Raw genomic sequence first — 23,431 nt, forward strand, 5'->3', positions numbered from 1 at the left:
AGTAAAGTGGTAACATGTTACTAACTACAGTTCGGATTTTCAGAAAGTTAAGTGAAGGCAAAAATAAAAAACTTAACCTATTGCAGACTTAAATGAATTTGGCACTGTATTTGTAGCAATTATGTTGTCAGTAATCTTGACAACAAATAGAATTTATGGAAGCTTGTTTTCAATAAGTTCACTGATGTTTTTGCAATTTATTTAATTAATCTTCTCTTGTTTTGGAACTTGATATTTTTGCTTGCTTAAGTTGTGACCTGGAGGCTCCATTTTGCAATTCATGAACCAACAATCACACTTTCAAGTTGTATTTTTGCTACGAAAGTCTGGCTAAGTAAGCATGCTAAATTGACACAAAAAAACTGTAATGACATTAACTATTAGTAAGATGCACTGGGCATTGCTTTCTAAAACCAATCTGCACACTGTCATTATGTTGACACTAAAGGCGGCCGCACACCGGACGCGCAGCTCAGCGCCGCGTCGCGCCACGTCTAGGACAACTCTCATCTGAAAATCCGATAACATCAGCAATTTTGTGATTTCTGAAAATAAATATAAAACTAAATGTATATTGCAGCACAGGGTGAAGTCCGTATATACATTAACTACGATTTGAGACACATACATGTAAATTTAATATAAAACTATGTAAATGGCGCTCTGTGGCGCGGCAGGACTTTGAACACGTTCCTGAGCCACCGCGGACAGACGCCGAAAGGCGCCGCCGGTGTGTGTACTCTCATAGAGAATAATGTGTTCGAATTTAAAAGACGTGGCGCTGCGCGGCGCGCCGCCGAGCTGCGCGTCCGGTGTGCGACCCCCTTAATGCTGCCTAATTTACTCTTTTTATTTTCTTTTTTTATTTACTTATTGAGGTTTTAAAGCCTTAAAACTTTATCGATTTTTTTAGCCTTTATCAATTTAATAATTCTCAAAATTCACCAACAATCTTTAATAAAAATGTATCTCAACAGAAAGATCATAAGATTAATAAAAAGTACAAGTGGCTTAGACCCCTCTGAATTGCCAGATATAGTAAACAAGTCTTGAGTAACTTGAGATTTTAGTTTTTTTTATGTGGGTCAATGAATGTGCAATACATGTCTCCAGAGTCCTGCTGATTCTACTGATGTATTAATGTTGACGTTGTTAATCATCCTATTCAACAAAGGGCATCAAATGTTAAAATAAATAATATTTCAGTCAATTTGATTTCTCCGTATTCAAACACTTTAATAAAATGGTTTCATAGTTTCATAGTTTTACATGTTTTATCATTTGTTTTTTTAAAGAACATTTAAAGACATGTAAAATGTAAACATAGAGCTTTCAGCTCACAGAACACGGATAAAGGTATTATCCCATACACAGCAAAGATCCATGAAATGGAAGAAAACTAAAACTATCAACATAAAGCTATGACAATAATTGTACTGTATAAAAGTTATCACAAAGCATGGCAATGTGTTCTTCATTTTTCTGTGGATTACACATAGATACAGTAAATAAATATTTTGTGTTGACCTTTTTGGTTGAATGTGCTGTTAGTCTATTTATCGAATCGCATATCTGTTGAGGGGGGAGGGATTGGTTCCCTTTTTTATACTTGTATATTAGGGGTGTAACGATTCATCAACTACATCGATGTATCGATTTATATTCCTACGATCCAACTGGATCGATCTGTGCTCGGCAAGTTGGCCTTCCGGACGACATATATCGATCTAATATCGTTTTAAAAGGTAATGAATCGATTGTATCAATACTAGGAAATAGCGCATTGGATTTAAGCACGTTAGACTTTATATGGATGTTTTTTCTTTGCACATTTAATGATAAAGGCGTTAAACGTGACTTGATTCAATCTGCCTATCTGTGTCGTCGTCGCCATGCGTGACGCGCCAGCAGCAGCGCGACAACAAGCAGCGCAAAGTCTCTCACCTCAGAAAAACGGACTTTCCTGTCCTCTCCGCCGCTATACTGCAGGAGCGCGCACTCTTCAACTGCACGCGCAAATGCGGCGGCGCGCGCTGTATCACTTCACTAAAGTCATACGAGAATGCAACGTCGTAAATTAGTAAGTTAAGAAATAAAAGTAAAATACCAATAAATTACGTTATTGGTACGTCATGTGTGTTGCTATTTATCAGGAGCAGTTTCCATGTTTCTTTACCAGTGCTTCTAAGTATTGTGTATCACCATGGTAGCCTAATTGTTGTTTGTTTCCATAACAAAATGCCACTTACTGGTTATTTTGTATATTTTTATATGACTGTGGTGGCTCATTCCAAGATTGTATTAACAAAAACTAGTTTGGGACTGCTATATTTAATAGCTTAACCTCGCAGTGCCTACTGTCTATCAGTATTTGTCATATTCTTACATTTTTTTTGTTAAGTAAAGGGGGACAGAACTTGTGTCAACAATTTTTGTGTAAACAAATGTATTATAATAGGCTTATATAATTCCTAAAAAGGTGGATCGCGGCTTGATGACCATGGGGAAATGTGGGTCCCATAGCCAAACTATTCAAAACATCATTCAATGTTGTGATAATCGTAATTAATAATCACAATTACAATTTCAAGGGAATAATCAACAATTATCATTTTTGTCATAATCGTTCAGTCCTACCTATTAAAATAAAATGTGAATGCATTTGACATTAATTTGTGTTTTACTTGTTTGTTTATATCCATAATTAATTGATACCTGATTCACTTACAAGAATTTTTGGCTAAAAAGTCACTGAATCGATTTCAAGTCACTGAATCGTTTCGGATCGTATCGTTCTAAATGAACCAATATCGTCCTTGAATCGTATCGACAACCATGAATCGTGAATCGAATCGAATCGTTGTTAAAACGAATCGTTACACCCCTAATGTATATGGATTTTAGGAATGCCTTTCTTCTAGAAATTGCACAAGGTTGCAAAACAAATCTATACCATGATTTCCATCATCTTCAAATGGATCAAAAGTCTGCTCAAGTGAATGCATTGTTGTGTCACTGATGGTAATGTTTACATTTAGTCATTTAGCAGACGCTTTTGTCCAAAGCGACTTACAAATTAGGACTAAATTAAGCGAGTCATCGTAAAGAGGCAAGAAACAACGCAAGAAGTGCTCAAAATACGAAGTTCAGGCATTGTTCAGAGTACCATAAGCCCGATAAGCGAGGATTTAAAGGAAAAAGGAGAAATATATATATATATATATACTGTATTTTTTATTTTTTAATGAGGTTAAGTGCTCACGGAAGAGATAGTTTTTCAACTGTCTTTTGAAAGTTGTCAGGGATTCTGCATTCCGGATGAGGGTGGGGAGAGCATTCCACCAGCATGGATCTCGTGTACTGCAGTGAGGTGCTACTGGAAATGAGTGACTGTCACGCTCAATGCGTGACACTTGAGAGCCCTGAGTTCTTGACTCATGTTTTGGGGGTAGATCGTACATTTTGTTGCAAAATCCACTTTCATTGTATCTTTAACACAGTAAACTTAACCTTTCTGCATTCCGGATGAGGTGGGGAGAGCATTCCACCAGCATGGATCTCGTGTACTGCAGTTGTCATGATAAATCACTGGAAGCAATTGCAGGTGAACAAGTGTTTATTAGAACTCTCACTCAAAACATGAGAATCACAAAAAGTCAATGAGGAAGTTCCTTCTCCGGGTGCGCTCGCGAATTCGCTTCTCCTTCCACTCTGCTGACGGTACTCTCAGGGGAAGACGCTCAGGCTCGGTCACACAGGGACTTCGATGGTCTGGTGCTCGGTGCTCGGTGCTCGGTGATCGGTGCTCGGGTGCGGTGAAACAACAGGAACATCCACAGACAACGACGACCACCCGGAGGACGACACGAACACACATGAAGGACTGCAAACAACGGATGGACACTGGAATGGAGAGATGAGTGAGTATATGTAGAGAATGGTGATGGGAAACAGCTGAGGTGGGGAATGAGATGATTGCAGACAGCTGGAGCACTGAACAAACACGCGAGCGGGACAACGCCCACTCACGCAAACTCACAGACATGTAAACAAACAGTTACACGAGACACAGAGGAAACGATGAATTATCAACCGTGACAGTACCCCCTCTCCTAGGAATGCCTCACGGCATTCCCAGACCTCCTTACCTGTCGATTGAAATCATCGATAAGGGAGTGATCCAGGATGTCACGAGCAGGAACCCAACTCCTCTCCTCCGGACCGTAACCTTCCCAATCCACCAAGTACTGAAATCCGCGTCCCCTCCGCCTAGAATCCAGGATGCGACGGACCGAATAGGATGGTTCCCCGTCTACGAGTCGCGGCGGTGGGGGAACCGGGACTGGCGGATTACATTTACATTTACATTTATTCATTTAGCTGACGCTTTTATACAAAGCGACTTACAATTGCTATATATGTCAGAGGTCGCACGCCTCTGGAGCAACTAGGGGTTAAGTGTCTTGCTCAGGGACACATTGGTGTCTCACAGTGGATTCGAACCCGGGTCTCTCACACCAAAGGCATGTGTCTTATCCATTGCGCCACCACCACCCCATTAATTAATACGGATTAATACGTGAAAAAAACACAGGCTTGACTTTAGAAACGTGGAAGACGGGGTGAATTCTCCTGTACGCCGGAGGAAGATTGAGGCGGACTGCCACCGGACTAACAATCTTGGTGACAGAAAACGGGCCAATGAATTTAGGAGCTAGTTTATTCGACACGGAACGGAGAGGAATGTTCTTGGTAGAAAGCCACACTTTGGAACCGACGACGTATACGGGAGGCCTTGACCGGTGGCGATCGGCCTTGGCCTTGGTGCGCTCCCGCACTTGGAGGAGTGTCTCTCGGGCCCTCGTCCAAGTACGGTGACACCTCTGGATGAAGGCGTGGGCGGAGGAGACCGCGACTTCGGATTCAGCACTAGGAAAAACAGGTGGTTGGTACCCTACACTACACTCCATCGGAGATAGGCCCGTGGATGACACTGGCAACGTATTGTGGGCGTACTCCACCGTAGAAAGTTGTTGACTCCAGGAGGAAGGATTCCTGGAGACCAAACATCGTAACGTTCTTTCCAAATCTTGGTTGGCTCTCTCAGTTTGACCATTGCTCTGGGGATGGAACCCAGAGGACAGACTGACCGTCGCCCCCAGTAACCTACAAAACTCTCGCCAAAATCTGGACACAAACTGGGGTCCCCTGTCAGAAACCACGTCTGTCGGGAGGCCATGTAACCAAAAGACGTGGTCAACGACTGCCACCGCTGTCTCCTTGGCTGAAGGTAATTTGGGCAAGGGAATAAAGTGGGCTGCCTTCGAGAATCGGTCCACCACGGTCAAAACTACCGTGTTACCCTGGGAGGGTGGGAGGGCGGTGATAAAATCTAGAGCGATGTGGGACCAAGGTCTCGAAGGCACCGACAGCGGTTGAAGTAACCCATCTGGGGGTCGATTGGACGACTTACCAATGGCACAACTAGAGCAAGCCAAAACAAAATTGTGAACGTCACGAGCCATAAGAGGCCACCAAAATCGCTGCTTAACTAGAAATAAGGTACGACTCACCCCTGGATGGCAAGCTAGACTGGAACAATGACCCCACTGGATAACGTCTGATCGTAATCCCTCCGGCACAAATAAACGGTTAGGTGGACACCGGATCGGAGGCGTTACCCCTTCTAAGGCCTTCTTGACCTTCTATTCGACCTCCCAAGTGAGCGAAGAGATAATTAGGGTCTCAGGAAAAATGCGCTCGGGAGTAGATTCGTGTTCGGGACGATCAAAAATACGCGACAAAGAATCGGGTTTGATGTTCTTGGAACCCGGACGATAGGAAAGAGTAAAATCGAAACGGCCGAAAAAAAGTGCCCACCGAGCCTGCCTGGAGTTCAATCTTTTGGCGGTTCTAATGTACTCCAAATTCTTGTGGTCAGTCCAGACTATAAAGGGTACCCCTGAACCCTCCAACCAGTGACGCCATTCCTCCAATGCTAGCTTGACTGCCAACAACTCACGGTTACCAATGTCATAATTTCGTTCAGCAGGAAATAATCGCGCAAAAACGCGCAGGGATGCATTCTGTCGTCTGAAGGAGAGCGTTGTGAAAGAACTGCACCTACCCCCACCTCTGACGCATCGACCTCTACCACAAACTGACGTGAAGCATCAGGGGCAATTAAGATTGGAGCCGAAACAAAGCGGCTCTTGAGTTTGGCAAACGCAGCCTCAGCTGCGTCTGACCACCTGAACGCAGTTTTGGGAGAGGTCAAGGCAGTCAGAGGTGCGGCTAGTTGGCTGAAATTGCGAATAAAACGCCGATAGAAGTTGGCGAATCCCAAAAACCGCTGCAGGGCCTTGCGGGAATCTGGGATTGGCCACTCTACCACAGCCTTAACCTTGTCAGGATCCATGAGCATACCTTCAGCCGACACGATGTGTCCCAGAAAAGGAACCGACTGTGCATGGAAAACGCATTTCTCCGCCTTGACAAAAAGCCCATTCTCTAACAACCTTTGAAGCACTAGTCGTACATGTTGCACATGTTCCTGGAGAGACGAAGAAAAAATCAATATGTCATCCAGGTAAACATATATGAATTGATCGATCATGTCTCGCAACACATCATTGACTAGTGCCTGGAAGACTGCGGGACTATTGGAAAGCCCAAATGGCATAACCAAATATTCAAAATGCCCCCTAGGGGTGTTAAAAGCAGTCTTCCATTCATCCCCCTTCCTGATGCGGACCAAATGATAAGCATTACGCAAGTCCAGTTTTGTGAAGAGTGAGGCTCCCTGCAACCTCTCGAAGGCTGAAGACATCAACGGCAAAGGATAAGTATTCTTTACCGTGATGTTATTCAACCCTCGGTAATCAATGCAAGGTCGCAGAGATCCGTCTTTCTTCCCCACAAAAAAGAACCCCGCCCCCGCTGGAGAAGAGGAAGGACGGATGAACCCGGTTGCCAGAGAATCAGAAATATATTTCTCCATAGCCTCCCTCTCCGGAACTGAGAGTGAATAGATCTTGCCCTTAGGCGGAGACTTACCTGGCAGTAAATCTATTGCACAGTCATAGGGACGATGCGGAGGGAGAGAAGCAGCCCTTGACTTACTGAACACTTCACTCAGGTCCCGGTACTCCTCGGGCACGTTTGATAAATCCACTGCTTCCTCCTGAAACACAGGGACAGAAACAACAGAACAAGCAGACACTAGACACGAACTATGACACTCAGTGCTCCAAGCTGAGATGGTTCTCCTTTTCCAATCGATACGTGGGTTGTGCAAACTAAGCCAGGGGTGTCCTAAAACTATGGGTGTGAGTTGTGAATAGTTTCGGCATGATTTCCTGATGTGATGAGGGTAAGTCTTTCGGTTGCTTGAGAGATGGTAGGAAGAGTTTGTCCGTTAAGTGCATTGACTGTAATTTTCTGGGGAAGTGTTCGGACGGGAATCTGTAACTGTAGTGCAAACCGGTGATCCATGAAGTTACCTTCGGCTCCAGAGTCTATGAGTGCACTGCAGTGGTGATCGTGGGTAGACCATCTCAGTCTTACCGGGAGGATGGTGGAAGTGGATGAGGTCTTTCCTGCGGAGATCCCACCCGATAGTAGCCTCATACTTACTATCGGGCTGGGCCTTTTACCGGACAACTATGAGCAAAATGTCCGGTGCCACCACAGTATAGACAAAGGCCCTGGGATCTCCGCCTTTCTCTCTCCTCCCGGGAAAGCCGAGCTCGCCCTACCTGCATGGGCTCGGGATCGTTGGGACCGAACGCGTCCAGGCCGCTGTACCGCTGGTTCTCCATCCTGCCGCTTACCGGGTTGGGTGACGTCCTCTGACCAATCCGAGACAGTCGGGCGTCCACCCTCAAGGCCAGGTCGATGAGCTCATTGAGAGAAGATGGGAGGTCCAGGGCGTAGATCTCTCTCTGGACGCGTTCGGCCAGCCCATGCAGGAAATGATCCCACTGCGCCTCCTCGTTCCAGCGACACTCGGCCGCCAGGGTCTTAAACTCGATGGAATAATCAGACACAGAACGATCTCTTTGGCGTAGATCCACCAAGACCCTGGCGGCCTCCTTCCCCGCGACGGCCCGATCAAAGACGCGTCTCATCTCCGCCGCGAGTGCCTGGAACGAGGAGCAGCACTGGTCTTGGTTCTCCCACACTGCAGTTCCCCAAAGCGCCGCTCTCCCAGTCAGCAGCGTGAGCACGAATGCCACCTTAGCCTCCTCCCTCTCAAAAGTTCTGGGCTGTAATGAGAAATGCATCCTGCAACGGGTTAGGAATGGACGACAATAGTTAGGCTCACCAGAGTACAGCTCCGGAGTGGGCAATCTGGGCTCAGACTGGGAGAGAGGCACGGCTGGTGTGGGAGGAACTGCAGGTGCTTCCGGAGGTGCTGGCGCAGTGGGAGGTTGCAGCTGATGGATTCGCTGGGTGAGCTCGGACACCTGTGTGACCAGAGCCTGAATAGCACGTCCTGTCTCCCCCTGGTTGCGATCCTGTGCATCCATCCGGCCGATGCACACGCGAATGAATTCCTCCAATGAAGCAGATGAATCACCCGCTGCTCCCGGTTCTAGGTCCATCCGTTCTGTCATGATAAATCACTGGAAGCAATTGCAGGTGAACAAGTGTTTATTAGAACTCTCACTCAAAACATGAGAATCACAAAAAGTCAATGAGGAAGTTCCTTCTCCGGGTGCGCTCGCGAATTCGCTTCTCCTTCCACTCTGCTGACGGGTACTCTCAGGGGAAGACGCTCAGGCTCGGTCACACAGGGACTTCGATGGTCTGGTGCTCGGTGCTCGGTGATCGGTGCTCGGGTGCGGTGAAACAACAGGAACATCCACAGACAACGACGACCACCCGGAGGACGACACGAACACACATGAAGGACTGCAAACAACGGATGGACACTGGAATGGAGAGATGAGTGAGTATATGTAGAGAATGGTGATGGGAAACAGCTGAGGTGGGGAATGAGATGATTGCAGACAGCTGGAGCACTGAACAAACACGCGAGCGGGACAACGCCCACTCACGCAAACTCACAGACATGTAAACAAACAGTTACACGAGACACAGAGGAAACGATGAATTATCAACCGTGACAGCAGTGAGGTGCTACTGGAAATGAGTGACTGTCACGCTCAATGCGTGACACTTGACAGCCCTGAGTTATTGACTCGTGTTTTGGGGGTCGATCGTACATTTTGTTGCAAAATCCACTTTCATTGTATCTTTAACACAGTAAAGTCGTAAAATTTACTAACTACAGTTCGGATTTTCAGAAAGTTAAGTGAAGGCAAAAATAAAAAACTTAACCTTTCTGCATTCCGGATGAGGGTGGGGAGAGCATTCCACCAGCATGGATCTCGTGTACTGCAGTGAGGTGCTACTGGAAATGAGTGACTGTCACGCTCAATGCCCTGAGTTCTTTACTTGTGTTTTGGGGGTAGATTGTACATTTTGTTGCAAAATCCACTTTCATTGTATCTTTAACACAGTAAAGTGGTTTCCCTTTCGTTCGACTAGTCGATCCTACCAACTGATGGGGATCATGCCAGGGAACCAGATGTCTTCGATATAGTATACAAATCAAGCCAAATGAGCTTTGGCAGGTGCGTAATCCACACCCCGCCCTGCAGCGCGGGTATAACAGGGAAGTGGATGCACTCACCATTCTTTTCGCTTCGGAGCTGATCGGTTGTTATGTCGATATCTCTGAAAGTATACTTTAATAACAAGCCTGTGTGTGTCGGCACTTCTTTTGGAAGCTCTCCCAGTGCTGACGTTACAGTGTGTGGCAGCGGTGATCGCGAGCTTCTGAATCTCTTAACTGCTGTTCTCACAGCAACCTTTGTGTTGGTTGGCTGACGGTCGGTTTAAGGGCAAGGAAAGTGAGTGCTTCACTGACGGGGTTTCCCGTCAGTGTCGCCGCGGACATCCCTGTTTGCTCCAGCACTGGTGAAGGGCATTATTCCAAGGAAGTAAACACGGGTGAGTTTTTCATCTTTCTTCTCCGGAAGAAGGATGTCTTTCCACCTGTGCGCTGCTGGATGTGGTCGTTCCCTAGCCCTCTGTGATGGTCACAATTTCTGTGTCGCGTGTTTGGGCATACAACACGCTGAGGCAGCTTTTGCGGATGGTGCATGTTCTCTGGGTGAAAATATGCCTATCTCGGTGTTGAGATCTAGATTCTCGTTTGCTCGCTCACCTTCCTCGCGGGTGGTGTGAGTCAGGGGATCGCAGAGTTGTGTTTGAGGCTCCGCCCGGAGATTATTCCCCGTGGACTCATCTCAACTCCTTCACATTGATACCTTTGGATTCTAGTGTTGAGCGCACTGATTCATCTGTAATGGGTGAATTAGACGTTCCATTGGAAATTCACCAGGGGGATAGGATGCCGACCACTACATTTGAGGGCGAGCTGTATACTGTCGGGAACGATTCCCCCGTGCTGTCCCCCCTGGGTTGTACAGTATGGCCTGAGTCAGATCCACAGTCGTCAGCTATGCTGAAACGGGGCGCCGAGGCTGTCGGGCTCGAGTGGAATCCTCCGCCTGGGCCCGCTCAGTCTCGGCTGGATGATTGGTTTCTTGGAGCGAGTCGGGCTCTGCCCACTGCTTCAGTACCCAGCGATCCCTCCAGTGGAGCGGTCTGTTCTGGCACACCTGTGTCCGGCGGCCACTACATCCGGCTCTGGAGTCGTTGTCTGCTTTGTCAGACGCGGCTTATGGAGCCTGTGGGCAAGCCGCCGCCTCTATGCACGCCTTGGCCTTGTTACAGCTTTTTCAGGCTAAAACACTCCAGGACGTGCAAAAGGGTAGGCTCTGTAAGGTAACCGACTTGGCTCTTCGGAGCACAAGTGTGGCGACCTGCGCGATCGGTCTGGCAATGTCCACTCTGGTGGTTCAGCAGCGCGATCATTGGCTCGGTCTGGTTGATATGGAGGATGCGGACAAGGTTTAGATCCTGGACTCCCCAATTTCCCAGACGGGGTTGTTCGGCAACGCTACAGAGGGTGGTGCCCAACAGCCTTCTGTAGCTCAGTCACAGGTGGAGGAAGCCCGACACACCCTGCTACGACGGCCTGCTGAGCCTCTCACCCCGTCACCGCTAGCAGTCACTCCACCAGCACGTCGCTGAGGGAGCCCCCCTAAGGCAGCTCAGCCTGTTAGGCCCCTGCCACAGCTCGGGCCTCAGCATAGAGCTAGCCGTAGGCAGGCTGCCCAGCCTGTGTCAGATCTTGCCAGTCCAGGAGGCAAGAGTAAGCGTCCCTGATACAGGCCACGAAAGTGGGGACGAAAGTTTCTCTGGTGGTTGTTGTTCCACCATGAGTACATCTCCGGAGTACAGTGGTTTCCGAATCGCCAAAGGGACAGAAATTCTCAAGCCTGGGTTTCAAGAGGTTCAGATTATCAGACACCCCAGATCAGTCTGGCCTGCCTCACTCCCCTCTTGTGTCACCAGTTGGCAGATGAGTACGGTTCAAGGACCCAGGTTTGCCTCCTCCCGTACTCAATGCCACCAAGTGGAGGCAGGTTCTTGTGATAGGTACACAGACCCCCCTCCGGACCGCCTTAGGGCCCTCCGGGTTGGGTCCCTGCCCTCCACTTCGCTGCCCTCCTACTGGTACGTCAGCGGTGCCACGAGCCCCCCGGTACGGTTTCTGCAAGCCTGGAAAGACCTCTGCAGACTGTCCAGCTGGCTCCTGAACACCATTGCACGCAGCTACACGATTCTGTTCCACTGGCACCCACCCAGATTTGCTGGCGTTCACTCCACGGTTGTGAAGAGCAGATCTGCCCCAATCTTGCGTGCGGAAATTGCTGTCCTACTGGCGAATGATGCAATAGAACCGGTGTCATGCTGGTGTCTCTGTGAACACAGAGACTTGCTGCTCCAGCATATCAGTCTATTGGGTCTTCAGGTCAACTGGGAAAAGAGCAAGCTCACCCCCGGGCAGAGCATCTCTTTTCTTGGTATGGAGTTGGACTCGGTCAAACAGACGGCACGTCTAATGGAGGATCGTGTCGAATCGATCCTGAACTGCCGGGGTTCCACTGAAATACTTTCAGAGGCTCCTGGGGCATATGGCTTCCGCAGCGGCAGTCACGCCGCTGGGGTTGTTACATATGAGACCACTTCAGCATTGGCTTCTTGGCCGGGTCCCATGGAGGGCGTGGAAAGACGGCAGGTTCCCGGTTGCGATTTCTCGAAACTTGCCGGAAAACCTTCCAACCTTGGTCAGACGCTGTGTTTCTCCGGTCTGGTGTGTCCATGATACAAGCCTCCAGGCATGCGGCGGTGTTCACAGATGCCTCCAAGACAGGTTGGGAGGCCACACACGACGGGTATGCAGTAGCAGGACGCTGGACAGGTCCTCAGCTGCATTGGCATATCAATTGCCTCGAGTTGTTAGCAGTACTACTTGCTTTGAGACGCCTCAAAACGCCACTGCTCGGCAAGCATGTACTGGTCAGATCGGACAATACCACGACCGTGTCGTACATCAACAAGCAAGGTGGTGCACGTTCATGTCATCTGACACAACTCGCCCGTCTCCTCCTTTGGTGGAGTCAGAAGCATCCAAGGTCGCTTCGTGCCATTCGTATTCCAGGTCTGCTCAATCGTGCCGCCGACAGGCTCTCACGACAACAAATAAAGCCTACGGAATGGCGACTCCATCCCCTGTCGGTTCAGCTGATCTGGGATCGTTTCGGGGCCGCACAGGTAGACCTGTTTACCTCTCCAGAAACGACCCACTGCCAGTTGTTTTATTCACTAACCAAGGACTCTCTCGGTGTGGATGCACTGGCACACAGCTGGCCGACGGGTCTACGCAAGTATGTGTTTCCCCCGGTGAGCCTAATTCCACAGTTACTGTGCAGAGTCAGGGAGGAAGAGGAGCAGGTCTTGCTAGTTGCCCCTTATTGGACCAACCGGACCTGGTTCTCCGAACTCATACTCCTCTCTTCAGCCCCTCCCTGGCCCATCCCCCTGAGGGAGGACCTTCTCTCTCAGGGGCAGGGCACCATTTGGCACCCACGTCCAGACCTGTGGAGACTCCAGGTTTGGTCCCTGGACGGGAAGTGGAGGTTCTGAGGGGTCTACCACAAGCTGTCGTAGACACTATCTCCTATGCTAGAGCCCCCTCCACGAGACTGGCTTATGCATTGAGGTGGAACCTGTTCGTCGATTGGTGTTCTTCTCAGGGAGAAAACCCCCGAGTTTGTTCGGTCGGATCGGTGCTTTCTTTCCTGCAAGAGGGGTTGGAGCGAGGGCTGTCTCCCTCCACCCTCAAAGTGTATGTTGCCTCTATTGCCACACATCACAATGCAGTTGGTGAGAAATCCCTGGGGAAGCACGATCTGATCTTCAGGTTCCTTAAGGGAGCAAGGAGGTTGATCCCTCCTCGCATCTCTTCCATACCCTCTTGGGACCTATCTCTGGTGTTAACAGCACTTCAGAGACCTCTCTTTGAGCCCCTGCGGACAGTGGAGTTTAAAATTCTGTCTCTCAAGACAGTTCTCTTGCTTGCACTGGCTTCTATCAAGAGGGTAGGGGACCTGCACGCTTTCTCAGTAGACGAATCGTGCCTGGAATTCGGGCTGGCTGACTCTCAGGTGACACTGAGACCTCGGCCCGGATATGTGCCGAAAGTTCCCACTACTCCCTTTCGAGATCAAGTGGTGAACTTGCAAGCGCTGCCCCTGGAGGAGGCAGACTCAACCCTAGCTTTTCTCTGTCCAGTCCGCGCCTTATGGACTTATCTGGACAGAACACAAAGCTTTAGAACCTCAGATCATCTCTGTTTTGGAGGCCTGCAGAAAGGGAAGGCAGTCTCTAAGCAAAGGCTGGCCCACTGGATAGGGGATGCCATCATCTTGGTGTACGATACCCAAGGTGTACTTTGTCCCCCAGGGTTGCATGCCTACTCCACCCGGAGTGTTTGCTGCTTCCTGGGTGCTGGTGCAGGGTGCAGGGTGCCTCGCTGGCAGATTTTTGTAGAGCTGCGGGTTGGGCGACACCTAATACATTTGCTAGGTTTTATAGCTTACGTGTTGAGCCGGTAGCTTCTCAGGTGCTCTCTTCAAATAGAGGGCACCCTTGAGTCAAGCACGCTCATGTCGGCTTGCTACGTACAGTGCTCCAGACCAACTTTTGAAAGTGAAAAAAAATTATATCAAGGAGTGAAAATAAGGTCTCGGTTACTAACGTAAGTAGCTTACGCTATGGGAAAACTCCTTTTCTCGAGAATATTGAAGCCATTTTTTAAAAACGCAGTGTAGCTGCACAGCGCACACAGATGAGCGGCGAGCACGGTCATTGGCTGTGCTGCGGCAACTGCACGAACCTATGACGGGGCGGCTCAGCAAGATGCCTGAAGCTTAAGAGTAAAGTATGAACCCAATAAGCCGGTTAGTGACGGGCTCCATAAGGGAAAAAAGGAGGAGTGGGCCTAATGAGGGCCAAACCTTAATAACGATATGTAATGTATAGTATGTATATAAATATATATGAATGTAAAACAGGACCGGACAATATCGGGCCCATGTTAAACAGAAACCACTTATATGATGATGAATGGTATAATATATGAACCATAGTTTGTGTGAAAACAGGATTGGATAGTATCGGGCCCATGTTTTATGGGGGTTTTGTGCTACACATTTCATACTGACAGTACCCTGGAATGCAGAGCAGGGACTTGTAGGTTATAAAACCTGATAAATGTGGACGGCAGGGCCAGCCGGCCGCCGCACAGATATCCTCGATGGGTATTCCACTTGTCCAAGACCAAGACGAGGCCATGCCTCTTGTGGAATGAGCTCTGATGCCTAAGGGGCAGTGAAGGCCCTTAGGCCCCATCCACACTACTGCGTTTTCGTTTAGAACGGAGACCTTTTGCTACGTTTGCACCTACCGTCCAGACTAAAACGGCAAAAACAAAGACCTAAAATGGAGAAGTTTAGAAACGCTGCCGACCCCGTTTTGCGTTTTGAATCTCCAGAGGGCGTTTTAGTGAAGACGGGTCAAAACGGAGGACTTTAGAAATGATGACGCAGAGGCTCACGCTCGGCTCTATGATTGGGTGTCATCAGTCATGGAGTATACACAGGTAATATTCAGTACCAGTAAACTCCACACGCTCGCGCGGTAAACGCGTACATGCTAGAAATAGAACCGACGCCTATTTTTCATGCGACACGCAAGCGTGTTGGAAGCGTTTCCAGGCAAAATAGAATAGGAAAAGATGTTTATGTCATTTTGACACAAATACATATTAATAGATGACATTTTGATGTTTGAAAGCATTTTTTTACAGTCTATGTTTGAAAGTCTCTAGGTTTACACTGGCACGCGCATGCCCAGTGTTGGTGAATGGTCACGTGATCCGCGTTTTCAGTCGTTTTAATGTGGAAGGAGATCAATTCTTATACGCAGCTAAAACGCTGGTGTGGACGGAGATCGTATTCATTTTAATCCTCCGTTTCTAAACTAAAACGCAGTAGTGTGGATGGGGCCTTAGACTCATAAGCCAGCGCTATAGTGTCAACTATCCAGCGCGATAATCTCTGCTTTGAGACAGCTAGACCTTTGGTGCGGCCGCCAAAGCACACGAAAAGCTGTTCTGACTGTCTGAACGAGGCAGAACGCTCTAGATACACTCTGAGAGCCCTGACGGGACAGAGTAAATTCGCGTCTCTTTCATCCTCTGGTGAGGAAAGAGCTGCTAGGGAAATAACCTGTGCTCTGAAGGGAGTGGAGAGCATTTTAGGAATATACCCGTGTCTTGGCTTAAGCACGGCTCTGCAGTCGTTAGGTCCAAATTCAAGACAGGGCATGCTCGAAGACAGCGCGTGTAAATCACTCACTCTTTTAACAGAGGCGAGCGCCAGCAAAAGAGCAGTTTTGAGCGAGAGATGCTTCTGGTCGGCAGACTGAAGTGGCTCAAACGAGGCGCCCTTTAGTGCTTCCAGGATCGTGGAGAGGTCCCAGGTAGGCACAGAGGGGGTTCGGGGTTAGCCTCCTCGCCCCCTTGAGGAAGCGGACAATAAGGTCGTTCTTTCCTAATGATTGTCCGGCCACAGGAGCGTGTGATGCTGTTTTGGCCGCTACATATACTTTGAGCATGGAGGGGGTGCGACCCGCGTCCAAAAGCTCTTGTAAAAAGGCGAGTACACTCTGTATCTCGCAAGAGTGGGGGTTCAGGCTCTTAGTGGCACACCAGCCAGAAAACACCCTCCATTTCTGAGCATAGAGGCGCCTGATTGAGGGCGCTCTTGCTTCAGTGATGGTTTTCAGCACCCTATACGTGAAAGGCCCATAAGTCGAGACGGGGATGCCAGATCCTCCTGTTCGCCTGCCTGAGGAAAACCTGAGCTGGGTCCTCCAGAGAGGGGCTATAAGAAGCACTGCACATTTTCTCTCCCTGATCCGTTTGATGACTTGAGGCAGCATTGTGACCAGGGGAAAAGTGTACAGAGGACAGTTCGGCCATTCGTGGGCGAGTGCGTCCGTGCTCTTCGAGAAAAATAATCGGCAATGAGGATTGTCTTCGGAGGCGAAGAGGTCGACCTCTGCCTCGCCGAAGATGCTCCATATTGGTTGAACCGTCAGAGGGTGGAGAGACCATTCCCCTGGGGGAACATTGTTTCTGGATAACATATCCGCACCCTGGTTCAATATGCCTGGCACGTGCGCCACCCTCAGTGAGCGCAGGTTGTGCTGAGCCCATAGAATGAGACTCTTGGCCATGGCGTGCAAAGTGTTTGACCTGAGGCCGCCCTGGCGGTTTATGTAAGACACCACCGCCATGTTGTCCGTTCGGACCAGGACGTGTTTGTCTTTTAGATATGGAAGCAGGGCTCTGAGCGCTAAAGTGATAGCTCTCATCTCCAGACAGTTTATGTGTAGGCGCTTCTCTGGGCTTGACCAAAGGCCAGAGACGGGCCTGCCCTCGTAGAGGGCTCCCCAACCTAGGTTGGAGGCATCTGTCGTGATCACTTTTCTCCTCGAAATCACACCCAAACTCACGCCAGACTGGTACCAGTCGATAGCTTTCCAGGGAGTCAGGGCTTTGACGCAGCCGCGATTCACTCTGATCAGTAAGTGGCCGGAGCGCCACGCGTGAGCTGGGACACGGCTCTTTAGCCAGCGTTGGAGAGGGCGCATGTGCAGTAATCCAAGCTGGAGCACCGCTGATGCTGAGGCCATAAGACCCAGCATCCTCTGGAACTGTTTGAGGGGGGCGCGGGCGCCCGCTCTTAAAGATGCCTCTAGGCGCCGAATAGAGAGCGTGCGCTCTGAAGAGAGGCGCGCTTTCATTCGCATAGTCTATTACTATCCCCAGAAAGGAGATTTTCTGGCTGGGAGATAGTGTGCTCTTGGAAAAGTTTATCTTTAGACCCAGGCATTCTAGATGGCTGATAATCCAAGATCTGTGAGTTAATAATTGTGCCTCTGATTGTGCTATAACCAGCCAATCGTCGAGGTAGTTCAGTATTCGCACTCCCCGCTGTCTCAGGGGGGAAAGTGCTGCATCCATACACTTCGTGAATGTACAGGGGGCCAACGATAGGCCGAATGGTAGTACTGTGTACTGGTAAGCCTGTCCCTCGAACGCGAATCTCAGAAATGGCCTGTGATGAGGTGATATTGGGATATGAAAATAAGCGTCTTTCAGATCCACTGAGAAAAACCAATCTCCCGTGCGAATTTGCGCGAGGATATGTTTGGTCGTCAGCATTCTGAACGGGCGCATCGCCAGCGCTTTGTTCAAGTGTCTGAGATCTAGGATGGGTCGGAGACTGCCATCCTTTTTCGGGACGAGGAAATAGCGGCTGTATAAACCCGACTCGCTTAGTGAGGGGGGAACTGTTTCGATAGCACCCTTCTCCAGCAGTTTGAGCACCTTGGTGCGGAGAAGGTGAGAAACATCATCTCTCACTCTCGTCTCGACCACGGCTTAAAATCGCGGCGGTCTGCGAGCAAAGTGTAGCGAGTAGCCGTGTTTTATTATGTTCAATACCCATTTTGATATGTCGGGGATAGAACATAGCGCACTGCACAGCAGGCGTACCCATAGTCACTTTTCCAGCATGAGCTGGGGGGAAAACTGATGTGGGAACAGTTTTTATGTGTAGAGGTGAAGAGTGGTCACACAATCTACGTTTATTGTCTCTCCCGCGCTGGTTTGGGGGAGAGTGAGCATTGAGTTGACAGTGTTTGTGTGTAGGGATGCGTGTTGTAAAGCAGGCATGCTCGCTACTTTTATTAAACTTCCCGCGGGAGCTGGGGAAATATTTATGGCTGTGGGAACAGTGCTTGTGTGCAGGGGTGCGTACATGATAGTAGGCACGCGTGCTACATTTATGAAACTTCATGCATGAGCTGGGGGAATGTTTGAGACTATGGGAACAGTGCTTGTGTGTAGGGATGCGTTATTTGTAGTGGGCACGTAACCTACATATGACACAGACAAAAAAGAGCTCCTTTTTGTGCTTTATTTGCGTCACCGGCTCCTGTTTGCAGGTGAGTGTGTTTTGTAACAGGCCCATTGACTGCAACATCGTCGTTTCCAGCCACCTGAGAAGAGTACTGGGGAATAGCTTATAACAGCTCGTTCACTTTGGTGAAAAGATTCAGCGCAGCTGAAATTCGAACTCGGGTCTCTGGCGCGAAAGTCTCAGATTCCACCACTGAGCCACAGAAGGGGTGTGGATAACACAGGGGAATAAAGTCTGTCTCTGTAAAAAGTGAGTCACGCGGGGGGCAGGGCCGGCGTGGGCTCATATGTTTAAACGCTCATAATACTCAAGCCCCGCCATGTGAATGGGAGGGCGCGAGGGGCGGGTTCGCTTTCTGTACGTAAGAAAGCTGGCCGCAAGCTCAGAGAAGAGAACAGCATAATTTATATCTGCCGCCAGAGCCGGGATTCGAACACGGGTCTCTGGCGCGAAAGCCTTGGATTTCGCCACAGGGGGAAATGACATAAGCTTTCAGTTAGCGTGAGCAGATAAGAGGACGTCATGTTTTAGAGTCTGTCTCTGTAAAAAGTGAGTCACGCGGGGCAGGGCCGGCGTGGGCTCATATGTTTAAAACGCTCATAAATACTTGAGCCCCGCCATTTAAACGGGAGGGCGCGAGGGGCGGGTTCGCGTTCTGTACATAAGAAAGCTGGCCGCGAGCTCAGAGAAGAGAGCAGCTTAATTTGTATCTGCCGCCAGAGCTGGGATTCGAACACGGGTCTCTGGCGCGAAAGCTTTAGATTTCGCCACTGGGCCACAGGGGGAAATGACATAAGCTTTCAGTTAGCGTGAGCAGATAAGAGAGCGTCATCATGTTTTGTGTCGGCGTTTGTTTGCTGGCGTGTATGTTTTATAACAGGCTCATTTGCTACAATATTGACATTTCCAGCCGCCTGAACTAAGAGAGGACTGAGAAAAGTGTGAGAAATGGAGGTTGGTCCGGCCTCGGCCCAAACGGGGCGCGAGGGCAGCTTTCTTGAACGTAAAGAAAGCTAGCCGCGGGCACTGAACATTGCTCGTGACCGTCCGCTCTGACATCCCTTGTGAACGGCGCAGTTTGCGCAGCTCAAGCAAAGGGAGAGAGAGCAGGAAGCGGGGTCGTCATGGGCGAAATCAGCCAGTCGAGCTCGCAGGGTGGGGAGATCCATCTCATCACACTCAGAACAGCATCATTTTTGTAATTTACGATACTTGACGTACGATGGGCTCAATTTATAGCCTCCGGCCACGCCCATCTTGGCAGGCTCTGACGTGTCAGGGCGCGAGTTGCCCTGATTGGACTACGCGTCTGAGCCGTCATAGGTTCGTGGAGTTGCCGCAGCACAGCCAATGACCGTGCTCGCCGCTCATCTGTGTGCGCTGTGCAGCTACACTGCGTTTTAAAAAAATGGCTTCAATATTCTCGAGAAAAGGAGTTTTCCCATAGTGTAAGCTACTTACGCAATAGGAGAGACCTCTCGAAAGGGAACCAATAAGCATCCTACTGTTTACAATGGTAATTTAATAATTTTTTAAATAAGTGTTTAAATAAGAGTTTTCCTACATCTTAAAATGTTTAGTTTTAGGACAATCTTTGAAGGATGAACATGTGTTTAATGTGTTGGTCATCACATTAAAAATAACATTTATATATGATATTATAGTTTTGAAGTGCTGGAAAAAGATGTGTAGTACTTGTAAGCGTTTGACTATTTCTGTCACAATACCATAGTTATGGTTAGAGTTCCTATATTAGCATAAATCCATGGTGAATGTTGCTGATTTGTGGACTGAAAGCCTTCTATAAGTGTTTCTCCTGGTTTCCACGTCAGCGCTGTTTGATCTAATATCTATCGTTTATAACAGAGAACTCAGCGCCGAATCAGAATGTTTCTCACTGGATCGCGCAGGGTCTGGATCTCCTAGTAACAGTGTCGCATGATCGAGATCGGCCCGTGACTGGCAAATTCGGGGCCCTGTGCTGTTTATTATTGGTCCGAACTAATAAATGGTCTGTGAAGCATAAATGAGTAACGCATTTTCATTACGCTTTCATTTTGTTTGCATTTGCTGCTCGGCAAACGTTATGGTCTAAATAAAGAAATAAATATTTGGTCGCAGTCTGGAGCCCAGATTTTGCCCATCACGTCCAAGTGGATTGTGAGAAACTGACTCTTGACTTTGTGCTACTACATTTACACTAATTTGATCTTTAAGGAATTTACTCACCATAATTGATTTGGAGTTGCAACACTGTAAATTCGTCGTTGGATTGTACACCGTCTTCTGAACGACCGTCCAATAGGATCGATTTCTTGTAGACTCTGTCTGACACGCCACCTTTGAATGCGTAACCCACGTGACCTCAAGCTCCCATGCACATATCGTTCTCCTGCGTTTGTTGTCAACTGAAGAATTTCACCAACAACTCTGTTCAGGTTGTCACTTAATAGTGTTGCATACATCAGTGGCTGAACACCCAGCTGCTGTCTGTGCCTGTACAGAGTCCGAGAGCTTACGCCTAAGCACATTGCAATGCTTTGCCAATTCATTCCCAGAGAAACTAAATGAGAAATTTGCTCTCCTGAAATGCTGTATCGAGGTCTGCCCTGATGTCCAGTGATGACAGGTGGAGGTAACAGGACATAACTGTCCTCAGATCTGACTCTTTGTCTGGATTCATAAGCAGTCCGCACTAAATTCAGACATCCATATAAGGACCCCAATGTATTTACTGCTGCTCTATTTCTTGAATCCTCAACAAATCTTGAGACTGACAGAAATCCACATGGGGTTTGAATGTGATCACAGAGTTCTCTATGCAGCCTATCATGCACAAAATAATCTGCTTCTTTTTGCATTGGGTCAGTACATTCCAGTACATTAATAAAAAAATTGTCTGATTTCATGTTCATTGCTACTTACTTCCAAAAGTAAAAACTGTACTTGGCAAGAAAACAGGATTACTTTGAATAGCATCATTGTAAAGTTGTGAGCTGAGCAAGTCTTGCACATGTATTTCCTGGTCTGAGTGTGACTTCCTGCTTAAAGAGGAAGTAATGGATACCAAAAAAAAAAAAGAAATATATGTGAAAGGAGAATGTATGTGTGTGTGAGAACAGAAATGTATGTATGTGAAAGGATAATGTATGTTTGTGACAGCAGAAATGTATGTATGTGAAAGGATAATGTCAGTGTGTGTGAGAGCAGAAATGTATGTGTGTGAAAGGATAATGCATGTGTGTGACAGCAGAAATTTATGTATGTGAAAGGATAATGTAAGTGTGTGACAGCAGAATGTATGTATGTGAAAGGATAATGTGTTTGTGACAGCAGAAATGTATGTATGTGAAAGGATAATGTCAGTGTGTGTGAGAGCAGAAATGTATGTATGTGAAAGGATAATGTCAGTGTGTGTGAGAGCAGAAATGTATGTATGTGAAAGGATAATGTATGTGTGTGACAGCAGAAATGTATATATGTGAAAGGATAATGTCAGTGTGTGTGAGAGCAGAAATGTATGTATGTGAAAGGATAATGTATGTGTGTGACAGCAGAAATGTATGTATGTGAAAGGATAATGTAAGTGTGTGTGAGAGCAGAAACGTATATATGTGAAAGGAGAATGTATGTGTGTGTGAGAGAGCAGAAATGTATGTATGCGAAAGGAGAATGTATGTGTGTGAGAGCAGAAATGTATATATGTGAAAGGAGAATGTATGTGTGTGTGATAGCAGAAATGTATGTATGCGAAAGGAGAATGTATGTGTGTGTGATAGCAGAAATGTATGTATGCGAAAGGAGAATGTATGTGTGTGAGAGTAGAAGAATGGATTTTGGCTTGTACGGCCACTCATACATGTAAAATCTAGTCTCTGTAATTGTCAATCACACTCACTCGCACACACACACACACACACACACACACACACACACACACACACACACACTCTCGCTCACACACACACACTCACTGGAGGCTGGATGGCAGAGGCAGGCTAAATACACATTAATTGCGCAGATATTAACATAAATAAATACATAATCTCTGTATTACATACATAATACATTACACACCAGGGGCGGCTGGCCAATAGAGGGTGCTAGGGCGCCACCCCCCCTTGAGCCAGACCACAGTTTATGAGCCACACTCATTAAATAAATAAGTAAATAAATATATACATAAATCACATATACAAATTGTAAGTATTTGTGTGTTTGAGATATTAAATGCACCCAGTATGTGAAAAATATGATAGAAATGAAAAATGTCTGCTTTTTCTACACGTCTCCTCCACCTGCGTGCACATCTCATCAGCTCTGGGGCGCTGGAGAAATTCCCCAGAGAGGCGGGTCTGTGGAGCAGCTTAGCCAATTGCTGATTTAAGATATAAATATTTGACATAAACTGTAGCCAATCAGCAAACTTAAATCTAGTCAGCTATGGGCGATTCTTTTAGCGCCCCAAGCTGCACGCGCCCATCTCTATCAGAAAGCGGACTATCGGCCTGGCTAGCTGGATGCGGTCATGCTAATACCTTGTTTTGCTTTCCGTGATTACTTTTTAAAACAACAGGGACAGATCCAGCATGGACAGTTACCGGAGTGAGGGAAGCAGCACCTGTCTGAGAAAGTAACTAAACAGTTTGAGTTCAATTTCAAATGCAAATGGAAAATTTGTGCAATTTGTTTGTTTTTGTGTAAGAATTCCTCAGCCTTGTAATATGGTATTAAAGGAACCGTATGTAAGACATGTATTTCAATTAATCATAAAATGGCCCTGATATGTCACTAGACATTAAGAAATCATGTTCATTTCATATACTTATATTACTGACAACAGTAGTCCGGCCAGGATATTGTCATTTAAAAGTGAAGTTGCAGCCCTCAACTGA

The sequence above is a fragment of the Leuciscus leuciscus genome, assembly GCF_965113295.1.
Source record: "Leuciscus leuciscus genome assembly, chromosome: 4".
NCBI lineage: Eukaryota > Metazoa > Chordata > Actinopteri > Cypriniformes > Leuciscidae > Leuciscus > Leuciscus leuciscus.